The sequence below is a fragment of the Aotus nancymaae genome, unplaced genomic scaffold (genome assembly GCF_030222135.1).
Source record: "Aotus nancymaae isolate 86718 unplaced genomic scaffold, 86718_ANA_hifiasm-v0.15.2.pri h1tg000006l, whole genome shotgun sequence".
Classification (NCBI taxonomy): Eukaryota; Metazoa; Chordata; class Mammalia; order Primates; family Aotidae; genus Aotus; species Aotus nancymaae.
The window spans coordinates 76,117,654-76,139,163 of record NW_026988417.1 but is presented as its reverse complement, the minus strand read 5'-3'; the positions used below and the strand labels follow the sequence as shown (position 1 = coordinate 76,139,163).

Sequence of the window (21,510 nt, the reverse complement as noted above, 5' to 3'; positions counted from 1 at the left end):
TTTGTTCAGTGAGGAGGGCCCTTGCCCTACTCTTCTGCTTCAAAGTCACTGTGAGTTTGTCAATAGAAATTGTGTGAAAGAACTTTTTAAACTGTGGACAATTATCTAGCACAATTTCCTGATGTGGGTGGAGATAGAATGGGAGCTACAGGGTCTAAAAACTAAGCAAATGAATGCAACTATTCCAGCTCTAACTAACCTGTCCTCGGAATTCCCAGAGCAATTGGTGGGTGCCAGTGGAGCAGGAGATATGAACGCCATCATGGCGACAGCTTGCCAGGGTTGGAATCTGCTTTAACACCTATCACTTGGGTGATCTTGGGCAAGTTCCCTGACCTCTCTGTGGCCCAAATGCTCAGGGATAATCATAATACCTTTCTCACGGATTTAAAAATTTTCTGTCTTCCCCTGTGAGAATGGAGATTTCAGGATAAGTGGGACCTTGTTTGACTTATTCATTGAAATATCCCCAATATACAATGTCACAAGGGCTGCCTCTCCCTCTTCCTGGAATTTTTTGCAAAATTGCTCAGTTCCTCTCCTAGATTTTTATAATCTGGCCTCACCCTACTGTTTCCTCTGTCTCAAAGTACACCCTCCACCCTCTGGACTGGTTCTCTTCACCATCCACAGGTCATACTCATCCACTCCTCTCTGCCATCACAACTGTCCAGGCTCTTGGGAGCAGGCAGGCCTTCATGTGAATCCTCCCTCTGATACTCGCCCTCTGGAAGGCCCCTGGGAGACAAGTGATAAACTTGCCTCAGCCACTTCCTCATCTCCAACCTGGACTGTTGTCAGCATTTGTTGGCATGTGTTCAAGGCTGTTATGGGTTGAATTGTGACCTCCTTCCAAAATTCAGATGTTAAGATCCTCACCCCCAGTACCTCAGAATGTAACTCTATTTGCAGATAAGATCTTTAAAGAGGTGATTATGTTAAAATGAGGTCTTTAGGGTGGGCCCTAATCCAATATAACTCGTGTTATATCTGATATGAAGAGGAAATTTGAACACAGACACTAGACGTGTACATGCAGAAGACAAATATACAGCAAGAAGATGGCCATCTGCCAGCCAAGGAGAGAAGCCTCAGAAGAAAGCACACCAGCATACACCTTGATCTCAGACTTAGAGCCTTCAGAACTGTGAGAAAATAAATACCAATTGTTAAAGCTGCGGGGGCCTGTGGTATTTTATGGCAGACCTAACAAACTAACACAAAGCCCTGCTACTGGATCTGGCATGGGAAAGGCACTCCACAAATGCAGTTCACTAGAAAGCTCTCGCTTTTCCACTTGAATCCTACCCTTTTGTCCCAATGCATCTGTCCTTCCCAGTGTCCACAACTGTGTAGGCTGAATAAAGCCCTCCCAAAGACATCCTCATAATCCCCAGAACCAGGGAATATGTAACCTTATATAGTAAAAGGGACCTTTGCAGATATGATTAACAATGATCTTGAGATAGGGAGATGATTGTGGTTTACGTAGGGGTGCGATGTATTAATGATCATAAAGGTCTTTATAAGAATGGAGTGAGATGGTTAAACGCAATAGTGGGAGATGTAACAGAAGCAAGAGACTGGAGTGATGCGGGGAAGGAGCCGTGAGCCAGGGAATACAGATAGCCCAAGCTGAAAGAGACAGGGAGGCATATTCTCCTCGGAACCTCCGGAGAAGGCCAGCCCTGCTGACACCTTGACTTTAGCCCAGTGAGACTGATTTTGACTTCTGATCTCCAGAACTGTAAGATAATGCATTTGTGTTGTTTTAAGCCACTAGATTTGTGGGAATTTGTTACAACAGCAATAAGTACATGAATAAAACCTATTCCAGCTCTAACTGACCTGCCCTCTGAATTCCCAGAGCACTTGGTGGGTGCCAGTAGAGCAGGAGCTAAGAACGCCATCATGGCGACAGCTTGCCAGGGTTGGAATCTGCTTTAGCACCTACCTACCTACCAGTTGGGTGATCTTGGAAAAGTTCCCTGACCTCTCCGTGGCTCAAATACTCAAATAGGTATAATCATAATACCTTTCTCTTGGATTTAAAAATGTTGTCTTCCCTTGTGAGAATGGAGATTTCATAAGTGGGACCTTCTTTGTCTTATTCATTGAAATATCCCCAATATACCACACTGTAAGCACTCAGTAAACATTTGTAATTTTTGTACATCAGGTGAACTAATGTTAGAGTTACTTGTCAGACCTGGTGTTAGGTACAACCATTAGAAATTGTTAATGCTGCTTAACAACATATAAAAAAGTTGACTGTGTGAGGTAACATCATAAAAATATTTCCACGTACATACCATCAAAACCATGTAAGAATGTAGGTAATGCTACTCTCTGCCCACAGGGTGGCCTTGCTCTGCAGGAGCAGTCACAGAGCTATAACACTGGAGCGTAACACTGTCCTTTGGATAAAGCTGTTTTCTTCTATCTCTGGCTTGCCCTTTGCCCCTCCTGGGCAAAGCCAAGAACCCTTGTGAATTGAGCTACACTTTGGGGCTCATTTGCCCTGTGTCAATGGTGACACCCATTTCTCAGGGTTAATGTATAGAGACTATGCAACACATTTAATATAGGTGCTAGCATACAGTAACTAATTTTAACTTTAGAAATGAATCAGGCCAGGAACGGTGGCTCATGCCTGTAATCCCAGCACTTTGGGAGGCCAAGGCAGGTGGATAGTTGAGGTCAGGAGTTCGAGACCAGCCTGGGCAATGTGGTGAAACTGCATCTCTACTAAAAATGCGAAAAAAAAAAAAAATTAGCCAGGCTTGGTGGCACATGCCTGTAATCAATCCAGCTACTCAGGAGGGTGAGGCATGAGAATTGCTTTAACCTGGGAGGCAGAGGTTGCAGTAAGCCGAGATCGTACCACTGCACTCCAGCCTGGGCGAGTGAGATTCCCTCTCAAAAAAAAAAAAAAGTAAGACTGAAGAGTTCAGAGCAGCCCATGTGGTGTGGCAGGAGGTACTGAGGCAATTTGTATTCCTTTTATGTAAAAAAATAAAAATAAAGAAAAAAATACATATAGGTAATGAAAGCTAAAGACACAAATGAAAAGGTTATCCATAATATAGGTTGTGAAAATAAGGCTCTGTAATAAAAATTGGTTCTAAATTTCATGTTTTAGGCTAACCTTTGAATGTAGCCTTTAATTCTTCCAGTATGATTTGTACTTTTTAATATTTGCATAATAAAAGTAGGCTTCAAGATAACCTATATGTAGCCCCCACAAAAATAAAAGCAAGAGGATTGTTATGATTTTAATAAGCTCTTTCCAAAATTAGGGATAGGAGCAAGTACTAGAGGAAGGCTGATAACTATAGCCTCAGACTTCCCTGTCTTCCTTCGGGCGTAATCTTGCCTACTGTGAAAAAGTACAGTTCTTAAAAAAGAAGAAACACCCCAAGAGAGCACTAAAGTTAGGATATCCCTTAGGCTACCAGGAAGTCACACCATAAAACAGTCATATCCCCATTTCACAACAGAGCCAGCATAGCTTCTGAACCAATGTCGTCAAAAGGCTTCCTGTAATGTTGGGCAATAAGTCACCACACCTTGCTCGTTATCAGAACCCTGTGGCAGGAACAGCAACGTCACTTTGCTTGCCTTCGGGAATTGACCAGGGGCATGAAATTGAGAGTTCCCAGGTCCTTCTTTTCGTCCATCTTTAAAAAAAATAATCATCACTGCATTTTTTTCCTAATGCAAAAATAATATACATCATGGGATGTCAAGAAAAGCACAAGGGGAAAATAAAAATCATTTATAACAGCCTTATCCAAATATATGTACTGCAGAGTGATAGTCTTCTGGATTTTATAGGCATATAAACATTCAAACTTTTTTTTTTTTTTGAGATGGAGATTCACTCTTGTCACCCAGGCTGGAGTGCAATGGCACGATCTTGACTCATTGCAACCTCCGCCTCCTGGGTTCAAGTGATTCTCCTGCCTCAGCCTCCTGAGTAGCTGAGATTGCAGGCACGCACCACCATGCCTGGCTAAATTTTGTATTTTTAGTAGAGATAGGGTTTCACCATGTTGGTCAAGCTGATCTCAAACTCCTAACCTCTGGTGATCCACCCACCTTGGCCTCCCAAAATGCTGGGATTACAGGCACAAGCCACCGCCCCCAGCCTGAGGCTCAGTTTTGACATCTTTAAAGTGAGTGTAATACAACTTAGCTCATTAGGTTGTCATAGTAGTGTGGTAAGACTATGCCTGTTAAGCATTGTCCTTCCTCTATGTCAATATATGACCTGACACATACACCATTGTCTCTCTTTGAAATGAAATGTTGCTTTTGTGACATGGTAATTGCCCCATAAACTGCATACCTCAACCATACTTTGAAACTGCTCTCTGTAACCCTAATGTGACAGGCAAGCAGTCCAAACCAATGCCATCTTGGCCCCTGCGACTTATAATAAGTAACTAAGGTCTGTAATTTCCACCCTACCCAGACAATGTGTAAACTAATGCTTATCTTGACTTCTGTGAACCACTTAAGTAACAATGGGAATATCCAAAGTCCCCTGGCCCTCAGAATGTCAAAAGCCCCTCACCCGCACCTCCACCCAGGAGGTGGTTTACGGAATGTCCGAAGTCCCCTGGCCCCCCGAATTTCCAAAGTCCCTCACCCTCACCCCACCCCAGGAGGTGGTTTACAAGCATAAAAGTTCTTGACACCCTCCTTTCAGGGCCTCCGGTTAGAGAGACACGAGTCTTCCGTGGCCGCCGGCAATAAACACCCTGTAATTTGGCCTAGTCTTTGTCTCAGTGGTGATTTTGCGCTCACTAGGTTACAACACTTTAATAAAATTGGAGTTACACTACACTTCTTTTTTTAAATCTACTTTTTCCACTTAATATTTTCCCATATCGTTAATGCTTCTTTCAAAATATTGGTGCCTATTGGCTGCATAGGTTTTTATCATATGTATGCACTGCAATTTAATTAATCCTGTCATTGAACACATAGGATTTCAATATTTGCATTTTTTCCTTCTCACAAGCACTAGGGCCGTGAATAGATATGTATCATTGGGCATATCAATATTTCTGTAGGAAAAATCCTGGAAGCAGAATGTCTCTGTGTATGTGCATGTACATTTCCAGGGACTAGAGGGTAGGTGTGTGTCAGGCTTCATGTGCAAGCCCAGACCCAGAAAGTCTGAAGTCCTGTCTACCTCGGCTGATCACCCCCAACCCCCACCTGCGTTTGCCATTATCCCTGATCGCCCGGCAGAGCTTCCCCACCCCCCACATTAAGCTTCTCACCCCACCCTGCCGTCTTTTGTGTGTGTGTGTGTGTGTGTTATGAGAAAAACCCTACCGTCTTAACTGTTATTATGATAATGTGAATACTCCTCACCCCACCCTGCCATCTTAACTGTTCTTGCTCTGCGAATATCCCTCCGCCCCACCCTACCATCTTAACTACTCTTATGCCTTACCCCAGCCACCATTGTAACTGAACTTATGGTAATGATACTCTTTGCCCCACCCCCACCACTGTAACTGATCTTACTCCATAACACCCCTGCTCCTCCCCAAAACATTTGCCCCAACCTATAAAACCAACTTCTATCCCACCACCCTCCGATAACACCCTTTTCGGCCTCAGCCCACCTGCACCCAGGTGAATAAACAGCCATGTTGCTCACACAAAGCCTGTTTGGGAGGGTCTCTTCCTTCAAAGCAAGTGTTTTAATAGTGTGGAGGGTAGAATATGGTGGTGTGCACATTTTAAAGGTTTTGGATACATTTTCTCAAATTACCCTACAAAAAGGTCTATAGCTACTAGCAGTGCATGAGGAACTCTTTCTCAAACCTTGGCCGATATGAAGAGATACTATTTTTAAAACCTTGACACATAGGTAAGAATAATATGTTGTTTCACTTACAACTCTGTGATTACTAAAGTAGTTGATCTTTTACCGAGTGTTTATAGAGCATTTTTATTTCTTCTTTGTGAGTTGCCTTCATGTCTTTGCCCATCTGGTTATTGTTGTTGTTGATGTATACTGCCTCATTGATTGTATCCCCAGGATCTGATATCCAACATACTTAGATTTGCACTCTCATTTTACAAGATTATCATTTTATTAATTGTAATGAGGCTTTGGATTTTATGCTTTATACTGAACTATCTCTTCCACGGAGAAGGTAACATATTTAACATTTCTGTAGTTGTTCCAATTAATATGTATTATTCAGACAGTCATCAAACATTTGTTAAACATCTGTGTGCAGGCACAGGCTAGTTGCTGTGAACACAGTTGTTAAAACATACACTCTGGGAGAGAGATCCAAGATGGCTGATCGCTAGCAGCTTGGGATTGTAGCTCCCAGAGAAAGCACACAGAACGAGAGGACGCCACACTTTCAAAAGAATTTTTGTTACCCACGGACCGGAAGATTCCCAGCGGAGGAGCCCCACAGGTCGCCAGGGTGACTCTTGTGGCTGGCATGGCAGTTTTGCCAGTGCCTCGGCGCGGCAGTTCTTGGTGCAGAGTAAACGAGACTGGGTCCCCTTTTGGTCGACGTTTGGAGCTCTGGGAAGGCAGAGTCACCCATTTACCTGATTGAAGAAGGGACTCAAGAGGGAAGCCAGACCGGAGATTCCCGGGTAGAAAAGCACCACGAATCTTAATGCCACTGTTTTGGTCGGCGCTGTGGGTTGCTCAGATTCCGGCTCTGGGAATCAACAAGTTGGATGTCCACTCAGAGACCTAATTTGAAAGTAGGCAATTACAAAGACGACAGGTGGATGAACTCACAATCATGGGAAGAAACCAGCATAAAAAGGCTGAGAATACCCAAGATTGGAATGCCTCTCCTTCTACAGTTCCTCATCAACAAGAGAACAAGGCCTGATGGAGAACGAGTGTGTTCCATTAACAGATTTAGGCTTCAGAAAGTGGATAATAGAGAACTTTAGTGAGCTAAAAGAACATGTTCTAGCCCAATGTAAAGAAACTAAGAACCTTGAAAAAAGGTTTGATGAAATGCTAATGAGAATAGACAACTTAGAGAGGAATATAAGTGAATTAATGGAGCTGAAAAACACAATACGAGAACTCTGCGAAGTATGCACAGGTTTTAACAGTCGAATTGATCAGGCAGAAGAAAGGATATCAGAGGTCGAAGACCAACTTAATGAAATGAAATGAGAAGACAAGATTAGAGAAGAAAGAGTAAAAAGGAATGAGCAAAGTCTCCAAGAAGTATGGGACTATGTGAAAAGACCTAATTTACGATTGATAGGTGTACCTGAATGTCATGGAGAGAGTGAATCCAAGTTGGAAAATATTCTTCAGGATATTATTCAGGAAAACTTTCCTAATCTAGTAAGGCAGGACAATACTCAACTCCAGCTAATCCAGAGAACACCACAAAGATATTCCTCAAGTAGAGCAACTCCAAGACACATAATCGCTAGATTCACTAGGGTTGAAATAAAGGAGATAATTCTAAGGGCAGCTAGAGAGAAAGGTCACGTTACCCATAAAGGGAAGCCTATCAGACTCACAGCAGACCTCATACCAGAAACCCTACAAACTAGAAGAGAGTGGGGGTCAATATTCAATACCCTCAAAGAAAAGAATTTTCAACCCAGAATCTCATATCCTGCCAAACTAAGCTTCATAAGCAAAGGAAAAATAAAATTTTTTGTGAACGAGCAAGCAGTCAGCGATTTCATCACCACCAGGCCTGCTTTACAAGAGCTTCTGAAAGAAGCACTACAAACAGAAAGGAACAGCCAGTATCAGTCATCCCAAAAACTTACCAAAACATAAAGAGTATCTTTATAATGAAGAATTTACATCAACTAATGGGCAAAATAGCCAGCTAGCATTAAATGACAATATTGAACTCACAAATATTAATATTAATTCTAAATTTAAATGGATTAAATGCCCCAATCAAAGACACAGACAGGTAAATTGAATAAAAAGTCAAAACCCATCAGTACACTGTATCCAGATCTATTTCACAAGCAATGACATACAAAGACTCAAAACAAAGGGATGGAGGAAGATTCACCAATTAAATGGAGAGCAAAAAAAGAAAAAACAAAAAAACAAAAAAAGCAGGAGTTGTAACTTTTGTCTCTCACAAAATAGACTTTAATAGTAACAAAGACTAAAAGAAACAAGGAAGAACATTACATAATGGTAAAAGGATCAATGCAACAACAGGAGTTAATGATTATAAATATATATGCACCCAATACAGGAACACCCAGATACATAAGACAAGTTCTTTATGACTTATAAAGAGAACTGGACTCCCGCACAATAATAGCGGGAGACTTTGACACCACATTGTTAATATTTGACAGATCAACGACATAGAAAATTAATAGGGACATCTATGATTTGAACTTAGACCTGGAATAAGTAAACTTAGTGAATATTTATAGAATTCTCTACCCCAGGTCCATAGAACATACATGTTTCTCAGTATCATATTACACCTATTTTGAAAGTGACCACATAATTGGAAGTAAATCACTCTTCAGCATTTGCATAGCATTTCGCAGACTTAAATGAAATATTTCTTGGCTGTTTGTTTGTTATTTTCTTCCCTTATTCCTTCCTTTGTTAAGCACAAATCTCCGTTGTTAAGCACAATTATCAGCATAAAAGAGGTTTTTAATACCTATTTTTAGATTGCATTCCAGCCCGGGCAATAGAGCAAGAATCCTGTTCTCTCTCCCCCTTTTTCTTTCTCTTTCTTTCTTTCTTTCATAAAAAATAAAATAAAATAAAAAATAAAAGTACACTCTGAATGAAAAGACACCCCCAAACAGGCTTTGTATGAGCAACATGGCTGTTTATTCACCTGAGTGTGGGTGGGCTGAGGCTGAAAAGGGCGTCAGCAAAGGGTGGTGTGATAGGAGTTGGTTTTATAGGTTTGGGGTGGGCAGTGGAAAGTTACAGAAGTTACTTTAGGGCGGTTTTTTGCAAGCTGGGAGGGGGTCATAGGAGTGACAGGAGGTTGGAAACAATAGAGAATGTCTTAAAATTAAGTAGGTGCTGCAGGAGTTGATCATTTCTTCCTCTTTTCAAGGTCTTCTAGTTACTTTAGATTTTCCAGGAACTCATCTGGAGTGTCCGTGCAGGTCACAGAGGTTAACATGGCATCCATGCCACCGTCAGTCAGCCTAAAAGACCTTACATTTCTGTCTTTTTATATTAGTAATATAAAAGAAATGAAGGGTGGAGGGCAGTGGAGTATTAGGAAGGCTGGCACAGAGGGGTGATGGGGTGATTTTTCTCAAGGCTTCTTTGAGCAGGATTGGGAGCGGTGTGGAAACCTAAAATGGGAAAGAATTTAGACTGCTGGCAGATCTCGGGGTAAGGGGTGATATTGTGGGGTTGTTAGAAGGAACATTTGTCGTATTCACTGATTGGTTATCGCTTGTATAAGATTTTGTAGGAATTGAGAGATAATCGGAAAACAAATAAGAGAAGGAGAAATATAGGTATAAGAGGACTAAGGATTGGAAGAAGCTGGGACTCCCAGTTAGAGAGTGTCCAGCCAGCCCAGCCAGCTCCAGAATAACTATTTGCCAGTGTTGTCTTGGCCCGAGCATAGAAAGTCAACACCAAGACAAAAGTATGCCAAATTGCAGGGTCTTTATTGCCGGCGGCCACGGAGGACTCACATCTCTCCAACCCGTGGCCCAGAAAGGAGGATGTCAAGACCTTTTATACCCGTAAAAATCACCTTGGGAGTGAGGGTGAGAGGCGGGGATGGGGCTGAGGGGCTTCAGACATTCTGAGGGCTAGTGGATTCTGTAAATCACCTTCTGGGCGGAGATGAGGGTGAGGGGTTCCGGACATTCCAGTGGATTCCTGGGCAAAGATGAGGGTGAGGGGCTCCGGACATTCCGAGGGTCAGGGGACTTTTTGACATTCTGATTGTTACTTACAAAAGTCAAGATTAGCATTTGTTTACACATTGTCTGGGTAGGGTGGCGATTACAGTCCTTAATTACCTATTCACATTTGGGTTATAGAGAGCAGTTTCAACAGAAAGCTGAGGTATGGTTGAGGTATACAGTTTTATGGGGCTTTTTACCATGTCACACCAGATTACCAAGCTTTTGGGCTCTGTCTTTTAATTTATTAATGGCAGGGCCGGGCGCGGTGGCTCACGCCTGTAATCCCAGCACTTTGGGAGGCCGAGGCGGGTGGATCACGAGGTCAAGAGATCGAGACCATCCTGGTCAACAAGGTGAAACCCCATCTCTACTAAAAAATACAAAAAATTGGCTGGGCATGGTGGCGCGTGCCTGTAATCCCAGCTACTCAGGAGGCTAAGGCAGGAGAATTGCCTGAACCCAGGAGGCAGAGGTTGTGGTGAGCCGAGATCGCGCCATTGCACTCCAGCCTGGGTAACAAGAGTGAAACTCTGTCTCAAAAAAAAAAAAAAAAATTTCTTAATGGCATCATATACTAGGCCAGACTGGTTTACATCAAAACAATATTCTTTATTTAGGAATAGGCAAAGACCTCCTTTTTCAGCAGTCAGTAAATCAAGACCTCTGCGGTTTTGAAGGACAACTGCAGCTATGGAGTTTACTTGAGCTTGAAGAAGGGATAGTGATTGAGTTAATTCTGCAATGCTAGCAGAGAAATTATTAGAGAGGCTACGGAAGATGACGATTGAAGTGGTAAGCCCTGCTATGCCTGTGCCAAGTGCAGTGGTAACCCTACTAGTAAGGGGATCAATGGAATGACCAGCTTTGAAGCAGGAATGGCTGCGAGAAATAGACCTCTCAGACACCGAACTAGGAAGGAAGGGGTGATGTATCTCCACCAGGAGCAAGGTGGCATAGCTGCCCAACAGCCAAGCTCGTCTAACAAAGGGAATCTCTGCCTTTATAAAGGCTCTCAACTCTAGATAATAGGTGTGAAAGGGTCTTGGGTTTACAACTCTAGAATTTACATGTGAAAGGGTCTTGGGCCATGGAGTAGGGTGGGGTACAGTGACTTCAGTGGGTTTTTGTTTTTTTTTTTAAGAGACGGGGTTTCACAGTCAGGATGGTCTCTATTTCCTGACCTCGTGATCCACCCGCCTCGGCCTCCCAAAGTGCTGGGATTACAGGCGTGATTCGGTGGAGGTTTGATCTTGTTTAAGTAAAAGCAATGCCTTCTGGAAAGATTCCTCCACACCATGCCTGCGATCTATGGGAGGGTGATTAAGGTGGCACCAGGTCTGCCAGCCTTTACTTCTCCTATTGAAATGCAGTGTGGAAGTCAAGGTGGGGATGGTCTTAGATGCTTACGGGTGATTAAGGGTCTCCTCCCTCAGCTTGTGTCGTGTCAGGACCACAAGGGGAACAGAGAGGCTTTCATTTCCATTGGCAAACTGAATTTTGGGAGTAAGGAAAACTAGGGTACAAGCGCCTGTGCAGCTGTAGGAAGGCAGATGTAAGAAGCACCACAGAGGAAAAAAAGTCCTTGGCTTAGACAGAACTGGAAGTGTAAACTGGAAAGGTGAGAAAGTGTTCTGAGGCGGCTGGGGCTTTGGACCCAAATGCCAAGGGAACCAGCAAGGGCTGCCATGGTTAAGGGTTGTAGTGGGGTTTGGTAGGGTAACTGTGTGGTATCTATAAGTAACCACTATAAGTATCTATAAGGAAGCGTGTGGTATCTATAAGTAACCACTCACTTTCATTAATGGTATTGGGTATGAGCAGACAGGAAGAGGGGTCTGGAGGAGCAAGGGAAGGGCAGTCAAGGGCAGAATGAGAGACAGGGTAAATGCCTATCTAGGCAAGACCTGCTATTGACGTTTTTAAGGCTGCTAGTAATAAGGGAGGGCTTTTCCGTAATGCTCTTATTTTTTGGTTAACCTGGGTAGTAGGGCTCTTGAGGTGAAGTGTAAAGGAACACAAAGAGGGTGGAAGATCGAGTTATGGGGTTCAGGCTTTGTGTCAGGTATTAAGTGAGAGGCTGGACTGAGGTCAGGTCCAAGAGCAATGGTTGCTCAGGGGGTTTCAATAAAGAGTGCATAAAGCAAAGAAAAAACAAAAAAATAAAATAAAATAAAAAAGAGTGAATAAACCTGGAGAAGGCAAGGGGCTGAAAAGTGTGTGAGGTTGTGAGAGCTGTAGAGGGTAAGTGGGGCATAGCTGGTGATTTTGAGGGATTCTAAGAGTATCAGGGTGGCAGCTCCTGCCGCGCGTAGTCATGAGGGCCAGCCCAGGACTGTGAGGTTAGGTTGTCGGATGAAAAGGCTACAGGCCATGGGCCTGGCTCCTGTGTAAGAATTCTGACAGCACAGCCTTTTATTTCTGCTGTGTAGAGAGAGAAGGGTTGAGAGGAGTTGGGGAGCGCTAAAGTAGGAGCAGTCTCTGAGGCCTTTTTAGAGAACAGAAGGAAGAATGGGGAAAGGATTTGGGGTTTATGGAGTTAGCTAAGTTTTTTTTTGTAAGTTTATAAAGTGGTTTGGTTAGGAGGGCAAAACTGGCATCCAGAGGCAAAAGTACCCTTCGACGCCCAGGAAGGAAAGAAGCTGCTGTTTAGCGGATGGGGTTGGAGTTTGGGAAATCGACTGGATACGGCTGGCAGGGAGAGCGTGTATATGCTGGCGAAGGATTGTAACAGATGGAGAAGAAATTTGGGCTTTAGAAAAAAGTGTTTTTGAGGTTAAGAACAGCATAGTGAGTTGTGGAAGATAGGAGGGTGAATTAAAAGGCCATGTTGTAATAGATGGGTGGTAACAGGCTTTAGGCCTTTTAAAGCCTGTTGTGGGATGGGGTGCTGGCACTAGGCAGGGTAAGGGTTGTTAGGTTTTAAGGGGATGATGAGGGATGAGTGACTTGGGAGGTGGTGTCTCGCATCCTAAGGTTACAGTAGGGGGACATAAGGGGAGCTACTGAAGGAGGTATGGGTTCAGGGAGGAGAGAAGCAATGAGGTGTGGCTGTAGCCCAGCAGTAGTTAAGGAGGCAGACAATTTTGCTAGGATATCTTGGCCTAACAGGGGAACTGGACAAGTGGGGATGATTAGGAAGGAAAGTGGAAAGGAGTGCTGGCCTAATTGACACCAGACTTCGGGAGTTTTGAGAGGCCTGGAGGTCTTGCAGTCAATTCCCACAACAGTTACGCAGGCCACGGAGACGTCCTTGAAAAGAAGGCAGCATGGAGTAGGTGGCCTCCATGTTGATTAAGAAGGGGGTGGACTTACCCCCCTCCGTAAGAGTTACCTGAAGCTTGGCGTCTGTGATGGTCGAGATGGGACTTCCAAGATGTTTGGGAAGCATCAGTCCAGTCACCAACCCGAGGAGATCTGGGAAGGATTCGGTCCGGGAGCTTTGGGTTGGAGCTCTGGGAGCAGCGACATGAGTTGGACAGTCCGACTTCCAGTGGGGTCCCCCACAGACAGGACACGGCTTAGAGGGGGCCTTGGGCTGTGAGCATTCGTTAGCCCCATGTCCAAGCTTTTGGCACTTGAAGCAGGATGGAGCCCCAGGCTGTGGGCACTCACTGACCCAGTAGCCAATTTTCTGTCTGAGCAAGGCTTTGGGGAAGGAGGTCCTGAAGAGAAGCCTTGATGCTGTGGATTTGGTGGTCTGAAACTTCTGCGAGCTGAAGGAGCTGGGGTCTGTCTTACAGCGGAGACAAGCATTTGTAATTCTGAAATATGCTGCCACTTGGCAGCCTCTTCTCAGTTATTAAACACCTTAAAGGCGAGGTTGATTAAATCCTGTTGTGGGGTTTGAGGGCCTGAGTCTAGTTTTTTGAAGTTTTTTCCTAATATCGGGGGCAGGTTGGGTAATGAAATGCATATTAAGAATAAGGCAACCCCCTGGCCCCTTTGGGTCTAGTGCTGTGAAACATCTACGAGTTTCTGCTAGGTAGGTCATGAATTGAGCAGGATTTTCATGTTTGCCCTGGGTAGTTTATTTAAGCTTGTCATAATTAACGGCTTTGTAAGCTGCCTGCTTAAGTCCCTCCACTAAGCAAGAGAACATATAGTCATGTTTGGCGATGTCAGGCGAGCCCACCTGGTATTGCCATCGGGGTTCTTCCCTAGGTACTGCCCTGACACCCTCTTGGAGGGCTGGCTCATGGTGTCTGCAGGTGTCAGCGTAAGACTGAGCCAAGTATAAACCCTGTTTTGTTCATCTGGAGAAAGAGTAGAGGTTAGAATGACATTTAAGTCATTCCAGGTTAAGTTGTAGGACTGAGTTAGATATTGGAACTCTTGAATATATTTAGTGGGATCCGATTTGACCTAAATAATTATAAACTTACTTGGCTCAGAGTAAACTGAAGTTTATACACCGAACTAAACTATATTATTGGTGCACTTGATTAGAAATCAAGTGGCAACAGGAGGCCTAAGGTAAACACCATCGGAGACCGCAGTAACACTGGGGAACGCCTCGGGGTGGCTGCAGAGCAGGGAACACTGCTATGGTCCCACGAATGCCTTCTCACCGCAGTAACACTGGGGAACGCCTCGGGGTGGCTGCAGAGCAGGGAACACTGCTATGGTCCCACGAATGCCTTCTCACCGCAGTAACACTGGGGAACACCTCGGGGTGGCTGCAGAGCAGGGAACACTGCTATGGTCCCACAAATGCCTTCTCACCGCAGTAACACTGGGGAACACCTCGGGGTGGCTGCAGAGCAGGGAATACTGTTGTGGTCCACGAATGCCTTCTCACCGCAGTAACACTGGGGAACGCCTCGGGATGGTTGCAGAGCAGGGAACACTGCTATGGTCCCAGGAATGCATTCTCAACATGGAGACTGTATAAGGGCCTCGTAAAGAGGGCTTATGCAAAGATCTCTGAGAAGGGAGTGGACCTCTACTCACAAGATCTGGGAGGGTCTTTGCAGATGGGAGCTGGCAAGGAAGAGAAAAGCCTTGTAGGGCAAAGATCACAGAACACCTCAGGCTCTGCCTAGGTTCTCGGAGTATGGAGTGATTTTAATTGCTCTATGTCCTCAGAGCTCAGGAAATAAAAGCCCCTTGATGCATTCGGTGTGGTCAGACCCCGAAGGCTCCTCATCCTGATGCAGCTGCACCCTGATAACTCAGAGCACTAGTTTAGCATGTCTTTGAAGGATCTCAAGTGCTCTCCACCCAGCTATCTTACCTACCCCTTCACCCTCCCCTTCCATGCCTATAAGATCAATGAGATTATGCTCATAATAGAAGTGTTTGGAGCCCAGAGCTCGGGGCCAGCGCAGTTCCCACACTTGGCGTTGATCCCCTGGACCCATGCTATAAATTCTACTCTTGTGTTTCTGTCTTTATTTCCTTTTCTCAATCCCTCATCACCGCCGGGACTAAGGGCACTCACATACGGTGTTGGGGCTGGTTCCCAACAGGGCATGAGTAGGAGGGAAAGGAGAATTTGAGAGGGGTCACATTGGGAGCAGAGGCTGGGAAGGGAGCAGTGTGAAAAATGCCTGGACATAGGGGACTTAAGACCATTTGACCATTTTATGACAAAAGTTGTCTGGATCCTGCAGGATAGAAAAATCTAAGGTACCATTTTCTGGCCATTTAGAGCCATTTTCCAGTTTATATTGTGGCCAAACAATATTGCAGAAGAAAATAAGATGCTTAGGTTTTAGGTCAGGTGATAGCCGGAGAGGTCTGAGGTTTTTTAGAACGCAGGCTAAGGGAGAGGAGGGAGGAATGGAGGGCGGGAGGTTGCCCATGGTTTAAGAAGAGCGACGAGACAAAGAAAGTGAATGCGAAACCAAGCACCGTAGCAGGCGCCCCAGACTAAACCTTGGTCTGAACCTGGGGTGAATCGGTCAAAGGGGGTGTCCCCCATGTTGATCTGTCACCTATGAGCGTGAGTGAGTGACTAGAGCCGACATCTCTGCAATGATCAGTCACCAAGGGAAGACTGTCTTCCCGGTTCCTTGACCTATGTAGGATTTTTTTCTGGTCATGAACCTCATGAAAGTCCTGTCTTTCTTGTCTTCATTGAAAGGGAGAGGAAACTGAAACTGATAGGAGGAGTTTGACAGGTAGCGAGAAGGGCTAAGAAGAGAGTTGAAGCAAACCGCTTACCTGATCTGAGGGTGGTAAGTGGATGCACAGGCTGGTCTGATGAGCCTGGGTCATAGGTAGGTCTCTTCACAGAGGGAGCACAAGAACAGGGACAGGGGGTTTGGTCTCCCGTAGCAGTTCCCCCATCCCGGTTTCCGGCACCAAATGTTAAAACGTGTGCTCTGAATGTAAGAGACCACCCCCGACTCCAGACAGGCTTTGTGTAAGCAACATGGCTGTTTATTCACCTGGGTGCAGGTGGGCTGAGGCTGAAAAGGGCGTCAGCAAAGGGCAATAGGATAGGAGTTGGTTTATAGGTTTGAGGTAGGCAGCGGAAAGTTACAGAAGTTACTGTAGGTGATTTTTTGCAAGCTAGGAGGAGGTCATGGGGTTTGGAGTCACTAGGTTGGAAACAATAGAGAATGTCTTAAAATTAAGTAGGTGCTGCAGGAGTTGATCATTTCTTCCTCTTCATGGTCTTCTGGTTACTTTAGATTTTCCAGGAACTCATCTGGAGTGTCCATGCAGGTCACAGAGGTTAACATGGAGTCCATGCCACCATCAGTCAGCCTAAAAGACCTTACAACAGTGATGAATTGACAGTTTCTATCTTCAAAATCTCAGAATCTGGTATATAGCATTGGATATTCAGTATGGTAGCCACTAGCTACATGAGGCTATTGGGCACTTGAAATATGGCTTGTCTGCACTGAGATGTTCTGCAAGTATAAAATACATACCAAATTCCAAAGGCTCGGTATGAAAACAAAATGCAAAATATCTCATTAATAATTTGTTTGTTGATTTCAAGTCAAAATCATATTTTTTATACATCAAATTAAGTCTATTACTAGAATTAATTTTCTATGTTTCTTTTTACTTTTTTTATGTGGCTAATAGGAAATTTTACATTACATTTATGGCTACCATTATATTTCTGATATAACAATGTATCAGAAATACATGTCATAAAATCTAAATACATATGATATGGTTTGGCTGTGTCCCCCCACCCAAATCTCATCTTGAATTCCCACATGTTGTGGGAGGAACCCAATGGGAGGTAATTGAGTCATGGGGGCAGGTCTTTCCCATGCTGTTCTCATGATAGTGAATAAGTCTTATGAGATCTGATGGCTTTATAAGGAGGAGCTCCCCTGCACAAGCTCTCTCCCTCTTTTCCTGCTGCCATCCATGTACGATGTGACTTGCTCCTCCCTGCCTTCTGCCATGATTGTGAGGCCTCCCTAGCCACATAGAACTGGAAGTCCATTAAACCTTTTTTCCTGTGTAAATTACCAGGTATGTCTTTATCAGCAGCGTGAAAATTGACTAATACAATATATTTTCTTTCTTTCTCTCTCTCTCACTTTTTTTCTTTCTTTCTTTTTTTTTTTTTTTTTTTGAGACAGAGTATTACTCTGTCACCCAGGCTGGAGTACAGTGGCATGATCTCAGCTTACTGCAACCTCCACCTCCTGGGTTCCAGTGATTCTCCTGCCTCACCTTCCCAAGTAGCTGGGATTACAGGCACATGTCACCATGCCTGACTAATGTTTGTATTTTTAGTAGAGACGGAGTTTCACCATGTTGGCCAGGCTGGTCTTGAACTCCTGACCTCAAGTGATCTGCCCTCAAAGTGCTAGTCTCTCAAAGTGCAGGGATTAAAGGCATGAGCCACTGCACCTGGCCTCTCTTTCTTTCTCTCTTTTCTTTCTTTTTGTAGAGACAGGGTCTTGCTTTTTTGCCCAGGCTGGTCTTGAACTCCTAGGCTCAAGCAATCTTCCTGCCTCAGCCTCCCAAGTTTCTGGGCTTACAGGCATGAGTCACCTCACTCAGCACAAATACCTTTTTTTTCCAAATAAAATCTTACATGAAACCCCAACAAATACATACAGAGGGAAATCAGTCTCCTTAAACTGAGTCTTCCTTTCGTTTAGGATTGTCACAGAGCCCAGTTGGAAAACTATCTCTCAGAGATAAGAATGAACATTGAAGTCCATACAGTTACTAACTGAATGACTTAGAGTGAACTATTTTTTAAATTGTTTTGTTTGTTTTTTACTAAAAGGCCTACACCAGGATAGAGTGAACTATTTAAAGCTCTCCAGCCTCAGTTTCTTTATATCTAAAGTGGGGATTAAAATAATATCTACCTCTTGCTAGTGTTTTAAGAATTGCATGAGAAAATTATCTAGACTTATGACTTTGTATGTCACCTGTACACTGATTACTCCCAAATGTGTACCTCCAGCCTAAACCTCCCTTTTGAACTTGCACTTGGCAGAATTGAATATTGAACTGCCTACTTGCTATCTCAACATGAATGCCAAATAGGCACCTCCAGCTCAACATGTTCAAAACAGAACTCGATCTCATCCTCGAACCTCCTCCTCTCATTCTCCTCACCATCTTAGTAATGGCATCTACTTTTCCTTTTCCTTTGACCAAAACCTTGGAATCAACCATGACTCCTTTTTCCCACATTCCATATTCAAGACATTAGAAAAGCCTGTTGGTTCTACCTTCAAAATACGTGCAAAATCTAATGTTTTTCTACCACCTCCACAGCTGCCACCCTGGCCAAGTCCCCATCCTCTCCCTACTAGATTAATGCAATAGCCTCCCAACTGGTCTCCCTCCTTCTCCCTTGCCCCCTTTCTTTCTTTTTTTTGTGACAGAGTCTTGCTCTGTCGCCAGGCACCAGGCTGGAGTGCAGTGGCACAATCTTGGCTTACTGCAACCTCCGCCTCCTGGGTTCAAGCAATTCTCCTGCCTCAGCCTTCCGAGTAGCTGTGACTACAGGTGCACGCCACCACGCCCAGCTAATTTTTGTATTTTTTAGTACAGATGGGGTTTCACCATGTTGGCCAGGATGGTCTCAATCTCTTGACCTCATGATCTGCCCGCCTCGACCTCCCAAAGTGCTGGGATTACAGGCATGAGCCACCACACCTGGCCTCCCTTGCCCCCTTTCATGTGTCCTCACCATAGCAGCCAGGCTGATCCTGCTACAGCTGAAGCCAGCGTATGTCATGCCTCTACTCAGAACCTCCCCATGCCTCCCCATTTCTCCCAGTGTAAAACCAAAGTCCTTAGCATGATGGAAGGACCCTCAGTGAGGTGGCTCCTGCTGCCTCCTGGCTCATCTCCTCCCTCCCTCACCAGTGCCACTGCAGCCTTCTGGCCTCATTGGGGTTCCTGGAATGCTTCCCCAGATGTTGCATGGCTACTCCCTCACCTCCTTCAGTATTTGCCCAACTGTCACCAACTCCGTGAAACCGTTGTCTTCATTTTCTAAAACTTAACACACACAATTACACAAACTTCTATTTCTCTCTCACTGCTTTATTTTTCTCTATATTAAAACATATGATATGCAGGCATGTGTCACTTACAGATGGAGATATGTTCTGAGAAATGTAACATTAGGCAATTTCATCCCTGTGCAAACATTACAGAGTTCACGTACACAAACCTTGATGGTCTAGCCTACTACACATAGGCTATGTGGTATAGTCTATTGCCCCTAGGCTACAAACCTGCGCAGCATACTGTACTTCATGCTGTAGGTAATTGTAACACAATGGTAAGTATTTGTGTATCTAAACATATTTAAACACAGAAAAGGGCTGTGTGTGGTTGCTCATACCTGTAATCCCAGCACTTTGGGAGGCCAAGGCAGGAGGATCACTTGAACCCAGAAGTTCAAGACCAGCTCAGGCATCATGACTAAACCCCATCTCTACAAAAAATACAAAAATTAGCCAAGCGTGATGGCACATGCCTGTAGTCCCAGCTACCTGGGAGGCTGAGGTGGGAGGATTACTTGAACACGGGAGGTAGAGGCTGCAGTGATGCAGTGATCACGCCGCTGCACTCCAATTTGGGGAACAGAGTGAAACCTTGTCTCAAACAAACAAACAAACAAACAAACAGAAAAGGTACAGTGAAAATACAGTATCATCCTATGAGACCACTGTCCTATATGTGGTCCATCACTGACCACAACATTGTTGTGTAGCGCAGGCCCATAATTTGTTTTACTTATTTTCTTTGTTGTGTGTCCTCACTAACAAGAGCCTAACGTCATGAGGGCACAGATGTTTTCTGTTTGGATCATCAATACTTTATTTCCAGTGTCGGGAATAGTGCCTAGCACATAGTAAGTTCTCGGTAAATATTTGTGGAATGAATCACGTATATAAAGCTTTTAACAGCACAGTATGTGATTCATTGCCTTCAGGCATTTTTAGCACTCTTTCTTCTCCAAAGGGCTTATCTTTCCAGAAACCATCTATGAGGAACTATTCACTTAAGAAGAAGCTGATTTTTAAGGTTCTATTTTAGGAAAACAATTTTAACATTCGGTTTCTAAGCCTGAGTTTCTTAAATGGTGTCAATTTAGAGGGTTGAGGGGAAGGCAGGGGCAAAAAAAGTGGAGAACTTGTAAAAATTGTAGATGAATTTTAAAAGGGATAGCCCGCCAGCTACAGTGGCTCTCACCTGTAATCCCAGCACTTTGGGAGGACGAGGCAGGCGGATCCCTTGAGGTGAGGAGTTGGAGACCAGCCTGGCCAACATGATGAAACCCCGTCTCTACCAAAAATACAAAAATTTGCCAGGCGTGGTGGTGTGCACCTGTAATCCCAGCTAGTTGAGAGGCTGAGGCAGGAGAATTGCTGGAACCTGGAAAGCAGAGGTTGCAGTGAGCCAAGATTGTGCCAGTGCATTTCAGCCTGGGTGACAGAGTGAGACTGTCTCAAAAAATAAAAATAAATAATAAAATATAAAGGGATATCATACCCATTAATAAAGTATAAATTCAGTGTAAAGAAATGCATGCAAATGTTAACTAGATTTCTATTTGTTTTCCTAGTAGTTTAAAACTCTTCAACAATCTTAAAAATTCAAGTTAGTAATTATTTTTTTTCTTAGGCAGCTTTGACATAGTAACAAAATGAAATAATAATGACTTTTACTTCCTTTATACTTAAGCAATAGAAATATCAACCCAGCATCTGTGAAAGAATTATTGGGATCAGAGGTCATGTCCCATTGAAAAATGCCCCATAAACATAAATTGCTCTCAGTTTACATCATTTCCCTGAAGACAGGCAAGTGTTAACGTGTTAAAGCTTTGTGGCTTTAACGCTTACGGAAGTGTTATGGCTTTAATATAAACTTATGGAAGTTTATGACTCTGATCAGTATGTTTAAAATACTGCTAAAAATAAACACTGAGTGTTCTATTTTATGTATTTTGTTTTTTGAGACAGAGGAGTCTCACTCTGTTGCCCAGTCTGGAGTACAGTGGCATGATATCAGCTCACTGCAACCTCTGTCTCCAGGGATCAAGGGATTCTTGTGTCTCAGCCTCCCTGGTAGCTGGGATTACCGGCGCATGCCACCATGCCTAATTTTTGTATTTTTAGTAGAGATGGGGTTTCACCATGT

General features: G+C 44.0%; 1 long non-coding RNA gene across 1 annotated transcript; it reads right to left on the bottom strand.

Annotated features, from left to right (window-relative positions):
* Positions 1-15,693: 15,693 nt before the first annotated feature.
* LOC135271465 (uncharacterized) lies at positions 15,694-20,710 on the bottom strand. The gene is made up of 3 exons (XR_010339622.1): positions 20,560-20,710; positions 19,706-19,798; positions 15,694-16,632 (listed from the first exon to the last, which is right to left on the bottom strand). It is a non-coding gene; the product is annotated as an uncharacterized LOC135271465 (long non-coding RNA).
* Between the last annotated feature and the right edge of the window lie 800 nt (positions 20,711-21,510).